At 44.2% G+C, this 17,205-nt stretch overlaps 1 long non-coding RNA gene across 1 annotated transcript; it reads right to left on the bottom strand.

The window, feature by feature from the left end:
- Window positions 1–251: 251 nt before the first annotated feature.
- On the bottom strand, window positions 252–16,790 carry LOC130684573 (uncharacterized). The gene is made up of 3 exons (XR_008998893.1): window positions 16,715–16,790; window positions 16,533–16,633; window positions 252–1,157 (listed from the first exon to the last, which is right to left on the bottom strand). It is a non-coding gene; the product is annotated as an uncharacterized LOC130684573 (long non-coding RNA).
- Between the last annotated feature and the right edge of the window lie 415 nt (window positions 16,791–17,205).

Below are 17,205 nucleotides of genomic sequence, written 5' to 3'. Positions count from 1 at the left end.
TAGATTAGGAGGGAGGTGAGGTCAGAGAGTGTGGGGTGGGGTGGGGCGGGGGCTGGAATGCCAAAGCTTTTCCTCCCAGGGAGAGGGAGCCATCAGCTGGCTTTGAGCAGCTCTCACTTAAGTTTAATCAGTCCCTCTCTTGCTGATGCTCTAAGAACAGACTCTGGAGGGGCAAGGGGAGGGGAGTAAGACATGGGCAGCTGGATCAGGTGGTGGTTATTACAACAATGCCGATGACCCATGAGAGTGGTAGGACCGCAGTGGCGAGGATTAAGAATGGCCGGCTTGCAGAACGTCTTAGATTGTACGTCCATGCTCATGGACAGGGTCAGACAGGTGGCCATCCTGCTGAAAAAGCCCTGAGAAAGAAGTCCCAAAGATTTGAATAAAATGGACAGGGTCTCAGGTCAAGGACCTTAAGGTGGTTTAGCAAAGTGTCATCTTGGAATCATGGGCTAGAGTACAGTTTACAGTTCCCCTGGCCCTAAAAGTGAGGCAAAAGGAAATAAGGGAGGGAGGGGACATCTGTGAGAGTGACAGGGCTCAGAAGCAAGGCCCACAGTGGGGCTTGGAATGTGAGGGGCTGTTTCAGAGTCCCTTAGACATCATATGTGCAGCAGGAGGCAGAAACAAGGCACCTCAAGGAGCTCCAATAGCTGAGGGAAGTGTGGGAAAAGGAGCACCTCCAGGAAACAAAGGGGAAACTGGGTGGACAGGAAGGACCACCTCACCCAAATAGAGTGGGCTGCACTTTGTGCCCGAGGGGAGGAGGTGATGGGCAGTTCAGGTGGGGCAGGTGTGAATGAGGCTGACAGAGATACCGAGAGCTGGTCTCATCAAGGCTTTCTTTTTGTGTGAAATCAGAGTGAACATAAAAACCGGTCCCTTCTCCTCCTGGGAACGACACTGATTGAAGATGATCCTCCCAAATTTCATGGCAGAAAATGAAGAACAGTTCCTTGTGAGTGTGATTTTATGCCTGCCTGGCCCAGTGCTGCAGACGGAGACGGCTCATCCTTCACAGCTTCCTCCGTGGCGCTCACCGCAGGGCGATGTGCATCTTTCACCTGGACAGCGTCTCGGGATCCGACCGCAGTCAGAGCTCGTTTTGTTAATCTTCCAAATCCTTCAGGCCAGAGTGCAATCCCTTGCAGAGCCTGTATCCGAACATGGAAGGAAATAAAGGGGGAGAAGAGAGACCCTATGCCCATTAACCATTTCTTCTCATAAGGACATCATTCTTAATACCTCTCATGTATTATCCTGTAGGACTCTCAGAACAGCCGTAGAGGCAGTGTCTGGAATGTGACTATGTGAGCGAACTGAAAAGCCGTGACTTACCCAGGTCCCCTCACACTATTTCACACCCCAACATCTTGATGGCTCCCTTTCACCCTGCTGCCTCCAGGACCAGCTCCCTCTCTCTGGCTGTGCCACGGGGCAACGGTCTACATGAAGCAGTACCGCAGGGCTGCCATGCTCCATGGCACACCTGGCAGGGCCTGGCATTACTGAGGAGAGAGAATGAGGGCAGGGGCTTGTCTTTTTCCAGCACATCCTTTGTGACAGGTTTTCTGCTCAGTGTTTCATATACAAGATTACACTTAGCCTTCATCATAGCCCCTCAGGAAAATATTATTTTCATGAGGAAACTGAAGCTCAGAGTATTTACCCAGCCTGTGAGTAGCGTTTCTGGGAGGTAGGCATAGCCCATGGCACGTTTCTAAGCTCCACTGAAGCCTTGTTGGTTCAGATAATGTCCAGAGGCAACTCTCTGATTCTTTTCATAAGGAGCCACAGAATTTAAATTCAGAAACTCAGACTTGTCAGAATTACTGGGGTCAGAGGATACCAAAGAAGCAACCTGGGTTTTAGGCTCCTACAGTAACTGATCAATGCAGAGACTAACCCAGCAGTGCTCAAGAGTGACGATGTGCATGGGGCTCCAAAACCTGGCTCTGTCACTCACTAGCTGCGTGTCCTCGTACATGCCACCCAGTCTTTCTGTTTCCTCGTCCATGAACTATATCGAATATAAGAACTTGCTTCCTCTGGTTTCTTTTGAGGATAAAGGAAACACTGTTTTATAGCATTTAGTACCATGCTTCCTGTGAGCTGGATAATTCCTAGTGGTAATACTGTGAGTTGAATAACTAACACTTATTAACAGTAGTCATTTCACTGTCAGAAGCAGTTGGGTCTGCAGGGTTATATTAATTGGAATTGTTTAGAGTCACCACTGGAAGAGATGAGAGGGGAAGAAAAGGGACAGGAGACAACAGACAGGAAAGCTGGAAAGCTGGCAGGTGATTCTGGAGAAAGCTGATGGGACTCCATTACCATATGTGGGGTGGCATTAGCCCAGGAGATAGCTTTCCCAGGAGATGATAGTGGCCCAAGAGAGAGGTGATAAGCACCCAGACTGTGTGGGACAGTAGCAATGGGTAAAGGAAGAGGTGCTTTGTCTTTTCTATGAGGTCATTTTCTTCTGAAAAGTGTCAGAAGCCCCTCACCTGGCAGAATTTTTGCATGGCCTGAAGGGGGTCACCTGGCCGATGGATTCATTCTTCATATCTGCTTTATGGAAATTCCAAACCATCTCCAGTTTGCCCAGCCAGCCCGTTGTTCCACCCAGCAGTGTGGTAGGTACAGGCTGCCTGGATGGATATGTTTGTCATGTAAATGGTTGCAAATTGTCTACTTGGCACCACTCCACCGTCTCCAGTCCCCCACTCCCACTCCTACTGGACAATCCTCTTTTGCTCTAATGGCTTTCAGAGTCATTATTTCTCTTGCTTTTTCTACTGAAAAAATCAAGAGAGAATTCTAATCCTTAACTCAGGCTGTGGCTTCTAATTATCTTATTAAAACCATTTGGATTTCTTAAGCCTTTATGTTGGTGGCCTAGGACAATCTTCCTTCTTTCTGATGTCAGTCTTCAGTGAAGTTTTAATACCTGCTAATGAGTGTGTAGTGAAGGGAACTTTTCTTAAAATATGTTTTTGTTTTTCAAAACATGATTCTCACATAAAAATAAGTCTCAGCTTTAAGAAGCTGGCAAGGAGAGGGGGCAATTTGGAGTGTTTACTCTTCACAATAGAAGCCCACCTGAAATGTCACTGATTTAGAAAACAGGAGACTTGCAGAAGCCAAGCTCATTTTTAAATATAAAACAATAATTTTTTTTTTAAATGCTGCCTATTTTGTTAGGATGAGGCAGCTCACCTGCTCATTTGTCAAATCTGTGATTGCTATTGCCAACAAAATGAGAGAAACAGGCAGAGAAGAGAGGGGAGAAAATGCTTAGTTTGAAAGGGAAAATAAAGATCTTTATCTAGCATGACTCCCAGTGCTCCGTCTCTCCAATGGCAGACACCACACCAGGAATCAGAGCCAGTGCATGGCAGCTCTTTGAGTACATCATCCTTTGGTGGTTATCTAAGTAGATGTGAGTTAAAAACGGGAAAGTCACATCTTTAGAAGGCTCCTTGGCCCTGAGAAGCCCAGTTACCTACAGGATGTCACCGACCCTGTAGTCTGCCCTGTAAGACCATCATGACCTCTTATCTATGTCTGTAGCTTTGCCTCTTATCACTTCAAACCCTTCCCTCTCACAATTTGTACCCACATTATATAGAATCATGTCTTCTGTTTTCTTAAACCATCTCATCCTTACACTTCCAGGCTGGCTCTACCCATGCTATTCACTCTCGGCTCCTGCCTGAACCCTGCTTCCCTTTCCCACCTGGTAAATTCAGCACAACTACTACTGTGAAATCTTACCTGACCCCCAGGAGCAGCTGTGTGTCCTTCCTCTCTGCTGTTTCTGCCCAGCCCTGTTGAGCCTCAATCATTGTCAGTCAAGGTGAGCAAGGGGCAGAAAGGATAGTATCACAAAGCATCCTATCTTTCTATATCTCCAAGTACTCACCATTTAGGCTAATGGTGAGCATTTCTTTTATACATATGGAAAACCTGAGGCAGAGGCTGTTTTAGCCTCAGGAAATCATGTACCACAGGAATACAAGTTAAAATTTCATTGTGCTAGGTAATTCCTACTTGCGGGTCAACCATATTGAGGGAGACCAAGAAGAATTTAAGAGAAACTGCTATGCTGGACAGAAATCAACACCAATGCAGTAAATCAGTTTATTAAATTCAGCGTGCATTTATTCATTCCCCCACTAGGAGTCAGGCACCATAGTGCCTGCAGATGCCCCGAAAGCTCCAAGATATGAGATCTGTTCACTGAGGAGTTATACACTGAATGAGAAAGTAGATAAAGCAATATTCCATTTGGATAAATGCTAATATCTGGGGGATTTTGTTTTGTTTTGTTTTCTGACAGTGAGACCAAATGAGTTTTTTATAGTCTCCATCCACTATTCCTAGTTCCGCCCCCTGTAGGGACCCACAGTAAGTTCAAAGCCCAAAGCAAGTCTATAACGCAACAGTAAAAATAAAAATTTTAATGGGCATTTTTAGGCTATTCTCTACCTTTTGCTTCAAGTCATATCTTTTTTATGGAATGAAAGCCTTTTATTTGTTCTCTATTCCAACATGATGGCTTCCAGATCCTGGCCAGTCTTTCCTCGACTCCCCTGTAGTCAGTGTCGCTCTTAGAGTATGCTGGCCAGATAGAGGCTCTGGGTCCAGCTGTGATCTAATCATGCTGCCCACATGCTAACCACCACCTTCCTTCGTGTTGCCAGCTGCTTCCATGATTCATTTCCTTATGGCACTGGAAATTTTTTCAGAAGGTTTTGGGCTGTGATCCAGCATATTAGATACCTACCTATTGGAACCCTTTCCTATTCCTGTCATGCAGAACTTTGGTAAGAATATCATCATTGTCTTTATAAGTCCATAATAAACATTTGCACAGGATAACAACTATGCACAGTCTCTGTCACAAAGCAATGATTTCTACCCTGAGAGTCGGGGACCAAGGAGGGAAGTGCTGTATTCATATAAAGTTGCTAATATTTTATTTTACCAAGCATGGGCATTACTTACTTATTGAAAAGAGAAAGAAGGAAAAGAAAGAAAATGAAAAAAGACAGTGAAAGGAAATACTGCCCCCTACAATCACCAGCATTTCTTGAGAGAAAAGACAGCTACACCCCCACCCCAAGAACTACACATCATGGTGCCACAGCACATACATAACCAATATTTGTGAAAAAATGAATGTATAAATAAATATGACTTATAGGAAATAGGCTCCACTGAGTTGAAGTTATCCCCAACAATTCTTTAACTCAGTGGGTATTGATTTGGTAGCAAGAGAAGGTTCATTTGTCAGAGGGGACATGGCCAAGAGCACAGTGTACTGCCCTTGTGTGACCAAGTGAATTTTTCCTGTGTGACATGGTCTCCTGAGTCCTGAATATCCACTGCCTTCCAGAAGGCCTTAAATCCCAGAATCCTGGTCCTGCAATCTTAATGCCCCATTGCGACCAACAGGATGGCATAGCCGTTCCTCAGCACCTCCTGCCACCCATAACTGTGAAACCTCACAGGTATCTGTAATCAGCCCAGGACTGTGTATGCCACCAGGGCTCCAGCTCCAAGAAGATTCATTTGATAAATGACTCAATGATAGCTCTCCTTCCCCAGCCCCAAATAACAAGCCTAACTCCAGTCACCCCCATCTCCTTATCCTTACAAGGTATTGCCTGATAAACACCATCTCTTACCATAGGCTTCTGCAGCTCACAAATCTTTAATGACTTCCAATTAGGTATAGAAACAGGCCAAGTCCTTAGACAAGCATTAAAGGAATCCCATAATCTGACTTTAATGTATCTTTTCAACCTCAGTGCCTTGCAGCAGTTTGTCTTCAAATCCCCTGCAGCCTTTTCAATACCTACCTTGCCTCTTAGTAAGTGTCTGTGTCTTCTGCCCTCTGTTAGAGAATGAGTTAGGCGAGAACCTCACCCCAGCAAAGTCCTACAAATACTATCTTAAGTTAGAACTGTTAGATGAATAAGTAAGGTAGCCAGGTACAGATAGAGGAAGCCACACCTTACCTCACTCTGTTACACTGTGATCTGCCCCAGCATCTAGTATACTCTTAGGTCCATCATACATACTCAGTGCATAGCCCTTGGATAAAGAAATGATAATAGGCAGTTAGGCAAGAAGAAAGGGAAGGAAGAAGGAAGGAGTGGAGGAATAATCGCAAGGAGGGTCAGGATTTAAACTATATTACAGTTCCATCAATTAAATTTTCTCTCTTAGATCACAGGTCAAAGGGGGTGTGTGTGGATAATGCTGGGAGAGTGAGTGATTCAGACACTATAACCCTGTCCACAAAGACTCAGGGAAAAGAGAAATAAAGTCTCTGGTCACAGGCCAGGGGAAGCCCTGTCCCCAGTGGAGAAGGTTAAGGCAACCATATGGCAAAGCTGTAATGAAGGTCAAATGCAGAAGTGTTTTATGGCTTCCAGTTGATCCTTGTACTCATCTGCTCCATGTTCAGATCTTCCAGATGATAGCTCAGGCCATCATCAGATACTTGTTCACAGTACTCTAAGGGCAGCAGCCACATAAAAACAACAGTTTTCCATAGATACCATCCCTAGATCTTCTTCATGGTCCGCTTTGGTGCTTTCTCAGTAAGTTTCAACTTATCCACCAGCTCCTTTTCTCCAGGACACCCAGTTTGTGACTTTGCTGTGATCACCCACCTTTTTCTTTGAGACCTTGATCCACCCAACCCGTCCCACAACTGTGGAAGATCTAATTACTATAACAAATCCCTTATTCCCCAGTACTTGTCACGCAACTCCTTCACAATTGAACCTTAGCTAAAAGGAAATGAGGAGGCCTCTACTCTTCCAATCTTCTTTAGACAGGAAGCAGCCTGAGAAAGTATTTCACTATAAAGGTGGACCATTTCTTATGTAAAAGGAGATATATTAAAATTTACCCAAAGTTTGTTTTAATCAGGTATGGTAAAACAGCAGACACAAAATGACTGTCATGAGGGAAAAGTTTCTACTCACAGATCTCTAAAGCAGGAGACATGCCATGCCATACAGAACCATGCTGAGAAAAACCAGGGATGGTCAGCAGGACGAGAGGAGTGAGAGGGGAGGGAATAATCCAGAGCTTTTATTGGAATTTTCATAGGAAGGAGTGGGTGAGGCAGGCTTGATATACTGAGTAAGTCTAGGTTTAGACAGTTTAAATAATTTATTGTAGGATCTGGGCTGTAGGGATTGTCCCTATTTGCCCAGTACCTAGCCCTGGGTCCCAGAGAGAATATTGGCTTGGTGTACGAGAGTTTGATAAAGAAGATAGTTGGGGATGGGATGTCTGGGTTGGTTGATATTAAAGATGTACTAGAAGGGTAACAGCTTACTATCTCTAGGAATTAGCTAGCCCTGGGAGGGGCATTCTCTCCAGGATGAAGACCCCAAGTGCCAGAGCATTGGGAATACAGGAAATAAGAAAATATAGTCAATACAGAAGTGATGACTCAGAGGACCAGAAAATAAAGCTAAGATCTAAGGAGAGTCAGATCTGACAGAGCTGATATCTCAGGGAGCAGAATTAGATCCTAATTAATATATATCCCTTGCTCCAAAGGAGAGAAAGTTGTGATGCATGCCCAGCTGGATTTCAGAATTGCTTTGGAGCAGTGATGTTTATGTGCTTTATATTTTCTCCCTTTGTGAACATGAGTTTCTGTAGTAATTGTTCTATGTTCCACATTGCATGTTGGCTGTGTCTCTTTAACTCACAGGCCATCAAATCACTAAGAACCATACTAAAGGACTTGCCCCCAAGGAATGGCACATCAGCTTAAGTTACTCATACACTCTCGGACACGATTAAATGAGAAGATCCTAGACTTCAAGTCTAAATCCCATGCTACAATTAAATAAGACTTTTGTGGTTCTTAAGATGTGGGGGAGTATATTTTGCATGTGAAAGGAACGTAAATGACCTGTGGTCACAGGATGACCCATGGATAACTAAAGATGGTGGTCATTTCTTTGCCACCTCCTGCATCTAGAGGTGAGACCTAATCTCCTCCCCTTGAATGTAGGTTGGTTTCTGGATCTGCTTTGACTAACAGAATGGGGCAGAAGTAACCCTGCATAATTTGCAAGTCTGGACCTTAAGGGATGTGCAGGTTTTGTACACTAGGAACCTCAAATTCTTTCAAGTTGCTGCACTATGGCTCAGGCAGTGTGGAGAAGCTGAGAGAGGACCAACAAACTCGCTAGTTAATAGCCCAGCTGCACTCCTAGCCAACAGCACTACCAAATATTGGCCATTTGAGTTAGTCATCCTGGTTGTTCCAACCTAGTTCAAGTCTACATATGATTACAGTCTCAGCCAATGCAATGAGGAGCATAAACACCCCAGCTAAGCTCGGTTGAGCTGTAGAATTGTGAGAACTAATAAGTGGTGGTTATTGCTTTCAAGAAATTTCAGGGTGGGGAAGGTGATTGTTATATAGCAGTAGGTAGCTGAAAGAACAGCAAATTTGGAAATGCTTCAACAATATTAACATAACATTTAGATTATGGAATCTATCCTATGATCTCAGAATTTCCCATTGCACATACTTCCAAGAGTCTACCTGCTTCTCCCCTTCTCCAAAGAACCACCTTTTTCTAGAAGAAGGGCAGCCACAAACCAGGCATTTGGAAGGACTCATACATTAAATCTTCCACTTGGACAAATCTCCTCTGTACTTTGGGGAGTTTTCCTCTCCAATTTCCTGCATTAGCACAAAGAAATACTCTTACAACAAAAAATATTGAAATTTCCTTTGGAGATTGATGCTCCTGCATAGAGAACTAACAAGCATTTGAGGGGTTCTAGTCACTCTGTTTTGTTTTGCTTTTATATTGCTAGTGGCAAATCTACACATCATAAAAGTATATCTCCACTTTCCTATGATAAAATTTTTGAATTTCTTTTATATATTGATGCTTCTGAATGAAGAGGTAAAGTAGTTTATCTGGTTCTAGCCTCTTTGTTTTCATTTTGCTATTGTATTGCTTTTGGCAAATCTACATATCATAAAATGATATTTGTGCCTGCTTGCCTGAAGCTTGTTAATATCTTTCTAAAGTTGCCTAAACATGATTAAGATTATGCAGGACATTCATTAGAACTTGGGATCCAATTTAGGGAAAACTAATTTGACTGGTGCCCTTGAGCCCTTACACTCCTCAACCAGGTAAGGCAACTTCGAATCATGAGAAACTTGTACAAGTAGGTTGCCAGATTTAGTAAACAAAAATATAGGACATCTAATTACATTTTAAGTTCAGATAAACAATAAATCATTTTTTTATAAGTATGTCCTCTGCAATTTTGGGACCTACTTAAACTAAAACATGTTTGCTCGGATACCCTGTGATTTACCTGAGAACCCTATCATAAGTCTCTGTAAGGTATAGGGAGGCCAGGTATATTCCCTATGGTTACACATCTTTTAAAAAGTGTATCTCCTTTTCTACTTTCGTGGGATCCATAGTAATGTGGTTATGCTTTAACATGTGGCATGGAAAAGGTTATATAGACTTCTGGGAACCCAGAGCAGTAGGGAAGAGCCCTCACATCTAGTGGGCACTTATGTTATTTCCTGATATGCTCTCAATAAGCCCAACATATGTGAGTGCTATCACTTTGAAATGGGAATACAGACACTTGAAGGAGGACTTGCCCAGGGTCACACAGCTGGTAAGCTGAGACTCAGGTCTCTAACCAGCACTCCCTGGTTCCCAAGCCCATGTGTCCCTAACTGTGCTGATCTCTAGGGAGATTGGGGGTGTGAGAAGGGAGTGAAGATCTTGCTATTTTTCTGTCACTTTTGTGCCTCCAGTGTGTTCCCTTGTTGCATGACATTTGAGAGGCCTGTTGATAACTACATACTTTATCGAGGACAAATGAAGGTAAGAGAGAAACAGGGAAAATGTGGAAAAGACAAAATGTTCCTCTTTTTTAATCTCTGAAGGGGGAATAAATCCTTGTCCAGTGACTCAAATGGTCCCCTAGCCACTTGCTCTTGTCACATACAGATGGTAGTAGATTCCTCTTCCACAGAAAGGGAGACTTATGGGGGGAATGCTCTCCAGGAAAGTAGCGGTTAAGTGATCCCTCTTTGGTCATCAGCATCCCAGTACAACAGAGTCTATTTTTACATAGGAGTGCCCCTTAGCACAAAATAGAAAGATAGTAGGACTCCTCTTCTGAAGCTTCAGAACAGGGCTCTCTGTCCTGAAATATCACAGGAGGGAATAAAGCAAGATGAAAATGAGGACACAGGGCAATGTCACTAAGTTATGGGTCCCAGTGCTGTGTAGTTCTGACCTATTCTGTTTAGGGGGGGAGAAGAGGAGCCTTAACAAGCAGAATTGGGGAATTTGATTATAAAAAGGTAGTAAGACATGATATCACCCCTATGTGGAGGTTTCTTTTCCCCAAAGAAACCAGCAGAGACTTAAATCCAAGGCATTAGCAGATTGGTATCTTTCACATGAAAGATGTCTTCTTTCAGTCAGGTTAAGTAACTCCAAACTTGGCTTCTATTTTTCATCACTTCTTTTCTTATATTTGAGGGCTTGGAATAAACCAGTCAGCATTTATCCTTGAGCTTGACATAATTCATTTTCTGGAAGGACACTGACCTGAAGGGAAACCAATGGCCCAACGCCAATCTGAGCAAATGATTTACAGAATACTTTTGTCTCTGCTTAAGCATGTGGCCCTGCTGCTGCTGGGAACCAGGATAGAGAATAAGGGTCCTGTCTGTCCTCAGCCACTCATAGACACCATTCAGAATGCTTTTCTTTCTAGAGTCCGCGAACTTGTGTCACCGCCAGGATTAGAACTCGGAAATTCTCACAGCAGGCAAAAAACAGCAAATTCACTAAATGAACCGTGCTTACATATTGATTTCCCCAGATAACTGTGGAAGTACCTCTTCTGCTTTCTGCAAGATATCTTTTTTTGTCTTCTGTGTGTATTTCTGGGATGGAAGCTGGGAGATTTCAATAGATTTTCAAAGAAATCCATGAGCCACTAGATGGAGAAGTTACAAATTACACTTTATTGCTTTAGAGGACTTAAGTGAAACATGATTTGATACTTTGGCTAGGCCAGAAGCTGCTTCTTATTCTTTGCTTTTGAGTCAGTTTTTGAGGTGCAGGTGAATTAATATCTTGAATAGCAATTCTATGCCAGATAAGTGCAAGGTCAGGATCTGATCTGTGATGATATGGGTATCAAACAGCCCCGTGGCTCACATATAAGTTGATCTAGTCTGAGTGAAAGATGTGAGCACAATAGTCCAGGTCATTCACTGCCAGGGAATGACACAGTAAACATGCCCAGCCAGCTCTTCTTGGTTTCAAAGCTGTGCTTTCTGTTGCCTCTTGGTTCATTGAAGGCCGGTCTGTTCCTTTGCCCTGTCCTTTCCACCCATATGTGCCTGAGTTCTTTTGCTGAGGGCCTCCTCTTGCTCTGGAACCCACTGTGCTCCTCTCACCATGAGTTGAAAGCATAGAAGAACTAACTCTCTCACTTCCAGGAAGTTAGTCGATGACTTCCATGGTGTGACACTGATGTGTGTGGTCCACACCATTTCCCTATGAGGTCAAGCCCCAGGCTCTGACGTTAGTAGCTGCCTGGCTAACCTATCCTTTTTTTGGCTGTCTTTCCTTCCTCGGGCCATTTCTCCATACTTATTGTGCTGCTCCTTTGGTTATCTCTTAAATTGTTATGGGCTGCTTCTGAGGGAACCCCAAAGTTGTAGCATCAGCTACTGGAAAATAAAGTTGAAAATAAAGTTGAAGGGACAGAAGAAATGTAGAGTGTGTGTGTGTTGTGTGTGTGTGTGTGTGTATTGAGAAGGGTGGGGAAGGGTGATAGTCCAAGACAAGAGCTATCACTCCATATATCTACTTTTTAATTTATAAATGTAATAAAAATATTTACCTCAAATAGCCATTGAAAGAATGGAACTGCATGATGTATGGAACACTGCTGTCCATAGTAGGTGCTCAGTAAGTTCTGAGTGATTGTAGACTTGAAAGGTCATGAACTTTGAGCTTGACCTACATTAAACAGGTAGATTTAAATTCTGGATCTATCACTTACCAATTTTAAGAATTTGGGTAAATTTCTCTGAGTCTCATTGCGTTCATCTGTGCGATGGGCATAAAGATAAACTCCCTGCAAAGCCATGCGGAGAACCGAAGCAATGTGTGCAAAGCAGTTACAGACAGGGCACTGTGACTTCCTAGACCATAGATCCCCTTTGCTTCTGCTTCTCCCACTTCTTCAAGGACACAGACAGAAAATCTGGGCAGGGTGTGTTTTTCTAGCCTTCTTAGTCCTATGTTAGCAAGAATTTAAACCACACTTGCAATTTCTGAGTGATTGATAGGCGTTTCATGATGATTTCATCACTCAGTAGAAGGTGAAAGTCACTCAATGACTAGTCAGGTTCCTCCATTAAAACCCACTGTCCAAGACATACTCTAATTACCCACAAATTCCTGTTAGACCTTAGAGTGTAATTGCTATTCATGGTCCAATTAAGGGGCAATTGCAAGCTGAGAAAAAAAATGTGCTTTATTGCTTCAATTTTGAAATTCGTGTATCTTAGAGCCTTAACCTACTCCTGGTCTACAGGGTTCCGCATAGCGTGGCGCCCACACAGCCGCAGTGAGGCTGGTAGGACTGCCTTGCCTGGCAGACTCCTGCAGAGCTCTCTGGCTGGCAGCAGAGCTCCCCCAGCTCTGAAGCCTCACATTCTAGAACACAGAAGGGTGGATGGAGAAGGGGACCTGCCCTCTCTGGTGTGCTTAAGACCTTGAAAGAAAAATATCAGGTCCTTTCAGAGTTTGAGCTACCAGGGTGGGTTGGAAGCTGGCCCTCCCCTAAGGGAAAGCAGCTTTTAGATGCCTAGCAGAAAAGCAAACACCAATAGGGGGGCTGAAAATTCAGGCAGGTCTGGGTTCAAATCCCTGTTCTACTATTTCCTAGTATGAGACCTTGAGCAAAATAGCTCTCAAGATTCCAATGTCCTCATCTACTGAATAGGACAAGAGCATTCACTCTAGCTAAATTGTAAAGATTAGATGAGGTAATGCATGATAAGCTCCTAGCACATAATAGTCTTTCCATAAATGCTATCACCATCTCCATCACCAATAATATTTATTGCTCCAGCTTCTACACAGTTGTCCTGTTCTGAGCATCTAGGTCAGGAAGGGAATATACCTGCTGATTGTGGCAATGGTACCCAGCAGAGCTTAACAAAGCTCTTCAGGTTGTTTAATGTTCAGCAGCATGGAAAACGGTTATTTACTGAGTACCTGTCAGAGTATTCAATCCTCTGATTTGTACTGTAAATCTGAGAAAAGGAGAAAGATAAGGCAGCACAGAGCACAGTGACCAAGGAATAGACTCTGAAGTCAGAGACACCTGCCTGGGTGCAAATAGCTCATTCTGCACTATTAACCTCTTGACTCTCAGAATTTGCATCTATGAAACGGGAATAACAGTGTCTCCTACATTGGTATATGTGCAAGGATTAAATAATATATGAAAAATGCTTACTATAGGATGTGCATTTTAACATTCAGTGAAGGTTAATTCATCAATCTTATTTATTTTTATTTTTAGAAGGAGAGGGTATTATACTATTTCATGGAAGCTGCCCAGACCCTCTTTTTGTAAAATTACTGAATCCAAAGAAGAAAACAAGTATCTTTCCAGAAGGTTCCTCTTAGAAAATCTTGGTGCTTTTATATAAAGTGAGGATGGGTGCTAGACAAAGCCAATTCCATAATGTATTATGTACAATTCACACTTGCCAGTGATGCATAAGGACCTTGAGGCAGCAGGGCTGCTGGTGTGCCTCTAAGGGATCAATCAGATCTGCATGAGGAAGGCACTTTTCTGAGAAGAATAGAATTCCTAAGTAGGCAGGTATTTGGTGGAAATTCAAACTATGCCCAGTGAATAGTAACAGAATGGAAACTTTGGCCTGAGGATCAACAAGAAACCATCCCTTTGTCAGAAAGGAGCTTCTGAACAGTCCTTGCTCTAAGTAAGATGAATGTGCTAGGTGCCATGTCCACTTCCTCGGGTGGCCTTACCTCCCAGTTGCCATCTTTAGAAAGAACCTGTGGAGCGAGGAACAAGTCCTTATCTCTGAACACTGCCAGCCTGCAGCATGAGGGCCAAAGGGCTTCCACCCCCTACAGGAGAACCTACCAAGTACCTGCCCATATGCACAGGGAATTAGGCTTATGCAATCCTTCACCTTCTAGAAGTCAAAATCCAGATCCATGGATCTGACAGTTGAGCCACAGGTGGTTAAACTGCCTTTCCTCTATTTCACCAGAGAATTCCTTTCACGGTGCACAGAATGGATCATTTTGCTGTGAGCTTGGCCCCATGCTTCCCAGGTTCCTGTTGGTGAGGCATTACCATTCACACTCTGGCCCATTTGTTTCCGCTGCAAATTTCCTAGAGACTTGTGGATGTGATGTTCATAGATTTTTCCATTTATGTTGTTTCCTCGTGCATAACAATGATCTGCCAGCTTTAATTTCCTTTAATGACCCTCTGAATGGGGAAATGTTCCCTTGTCATGTCACATGTCTCATGCTGGCCTGATTTCAGAAGTTGAAACAGTCTTGCATGATGATGACTAGAAAGGGCCACTCCCCACCATTTTGCAGGCTAGTAGCAAATCCCCATCCAAAAAGGAGGGTGTCAGAGGGAGGCAGGCTGGGGAAAGGTAAAGAGTAGAACTTTGGGAGTCAAATGGGCAAGCATTTATAGCTCTGCCACTTTCTCGACATCTGGCCTTGGGCAATTCGTTTATTGCTTTATGTCTCAGTTTTGTCAGCTGTATAATGGAGCTCCTGCTTGTGGTGAGATCATGCTAAGGTTTGCAATATTAAACCACTGTCAATAAGAACAAGAGATCCCCAGGAATTATGACTCAGATAGCAGTGAGTACAAACATCTCCATATTATAAGGGACACTTCAAATATCTATCTATCTATCTATCTATCTATCTATCTATCATCATTTATCTATATCTATCTATCTATCTATCTATCTATCTATCTATCTATCTATCTATCTATTTATCTATCTATCTATCTATATCTTTATCTATCCACCTATATCTACATATCTCCTCTGGATTGTGGGTTTCTTACAGGCAGAAGCTATGTCTTCTTTTCATTTGTATCCCCACTAATCATTAATCAGTAAACATTTATTGAATTAATGCAAATTACAGCTGTGTACTGATGCTCAAACAAGGACCGTGGCCCCTATTGCAGGGAACAGTGCAGTCTCACATGGACAGTGACTTACCCTGGAAAGGGGTGAGCTCTCTGGGAAAGGCAGCAGCCCATTCCAACCAAGGCTCTGGAAGAAGGCAAACCAGAAGGGGGAGCCAGCTCAGGGTCTGTTCCCAAAGAGATCAAGGCTTCACCTAGGGTCCAAGGTTTCAGTCTGAGAGAAGGTGGGAGCAGAGCTCTGAGGAGCTGGACTGGGACAGACAAAACTGCTCATCTCTGGAGGGGAGAGAAGAAGAGATGACTATGCATGCAGTTTGGGATTAAGCTATTTGCTGTGGAAGAGTCTTAATATAAAATCCTTCACAGCAAATGAGTTTGCCAGTGTTTGCAGATTCCCTTGGAATCTCAGAGGACTCATAGTGCAAGTAGTTGCTGTACTCTGAGCAAGTCCTCAAGATGCTGGGCTGAGTTAAAAGGACAGGAGGCCATGCTGGGCCACAGAGCACACTGTGCACACACATACACACACATGTAGACAGGAGGAGCCACATGATGGCTTGTGCAACCACATTCTAAGGGACAGAGGCCAGTGTGGTGTGACCGCAGTTTCTGGCGACTCTCCCCACAGCCGCCATGTGGGAGCCCCCTGCAGGGTGGCGCTGGGAGCCCCCTGGTTGCCCTTGTCTGTGAACTGCTGGGCTCCAAGTACCCCAGGGTAAATGCCTCAGGGGTTGCTTCCCAATGCCACAGTAGGAGATGGAAAAATCTGAGGAACTGGAAGAGAAAGGGAAATGGAAGTGCAGAGAAGAATAAAGAAAGGAAAGGCTAGAAGGAGGGGAGCAGCTACAAGTAAAATGACTTCTGCGTGACACGCCCCACCTCTCTCTAACTAGGTTTCCGTTTCCAAAGCCAATGCAGAGGAATTTATCTTAAGTTCTCATTAATGCTTTGCATAGGGGATGCTCCTACTGGGAGGCCTGTATGCAACAGAAGCCAGCTGCCCTGTGCAGCTTAATAATGGGAAGAGGGATGGTAATCATGTCATTGCCATCTTAGCTCCCCATTAGAGTCAATGGGGATTATTTCCTGCAGCCACTGAATCATTCGAGGCTGCTGCCTTCTCTCTGATGATGTACACAGCTTTGTCCAGCAAATCATTTTAAACACGAGACATACTGGGGCCACTGTGGGACAGGGTGGGCTCCTGGGGGCCTCGCTCTCACTCAGACCTTGTCTAGACACCTGGGTGGGTGCAGCTTGGGGCCTGCCATCTCCTTTGTCTCTCCCTCTGGAGCAGCCAGACACCATCATCCAGTTATTGGGTCACATTCTATACAGGGAAACCAAGGATAATAAAAATAGCACCTCGCATTTGAAAAATGTTTTACAATTGCCAAAGTGCTTTTCATACCTGTCATATGACTCAGTCCTCACAATGCCCTTCTCCACGAGGCAGGAAAATATCCTATTTGACAGAAAGAAGCCCTGCATGGCAAAGCCATGTGCCTGGCATCTCTCAGCAGGCCCCCCAAAGTCTGCCTCCTTGGTTTGTCTTCCTCTGGGTTGTAGCCTGAAGGGCGGTAGGGGAGAGGCAGGCACCTTGCGGCTGCGCGGCAGCCCTTCTCCTCTGCCCAAGCCCCTCCTCCCCAGTCCAAAGGATAGCCTGCTTTCTGTTCTCCTCCTAACTCTCTGTCGCCCCTCGCCCCCTGTTCTCTCCTGGTGCAGACTGTGGGCCTCTCCCCCTTGCCTGCCATCCTGTTCACACCCACCCACTCCCCATGCTGCACTCAGAGGAGAGCGAGTGACAAGTGTTTTGCCTAAAACACAAACTTGAACACGTTACATTGCTTTCCAGATTCCTCCAGTGGGTCCTGAGGACAACGTCCCAGGTCTGGCCTGGTT

The sequence above is a fragment of the Manis pentadactyla genome, chromosome 8, assembly GCF_030020395.1.
Source record: "Manis pentadactyla isolate mManPen7 chromosome 8, mManPen7.hap1, whole genome shotgun sequence".
Classification (NCBI taxonomy): Eukaryota; Metazoa; Chordata; class Mammalia; order Pholidota; family Manidae; genus Manis; species Manis pentadactyla.
The sequence above is the reverse complement of the archived record's forward strand: the minus strand, read 5'-3'. Positions and strand labels throughout refer to the sequence as shown.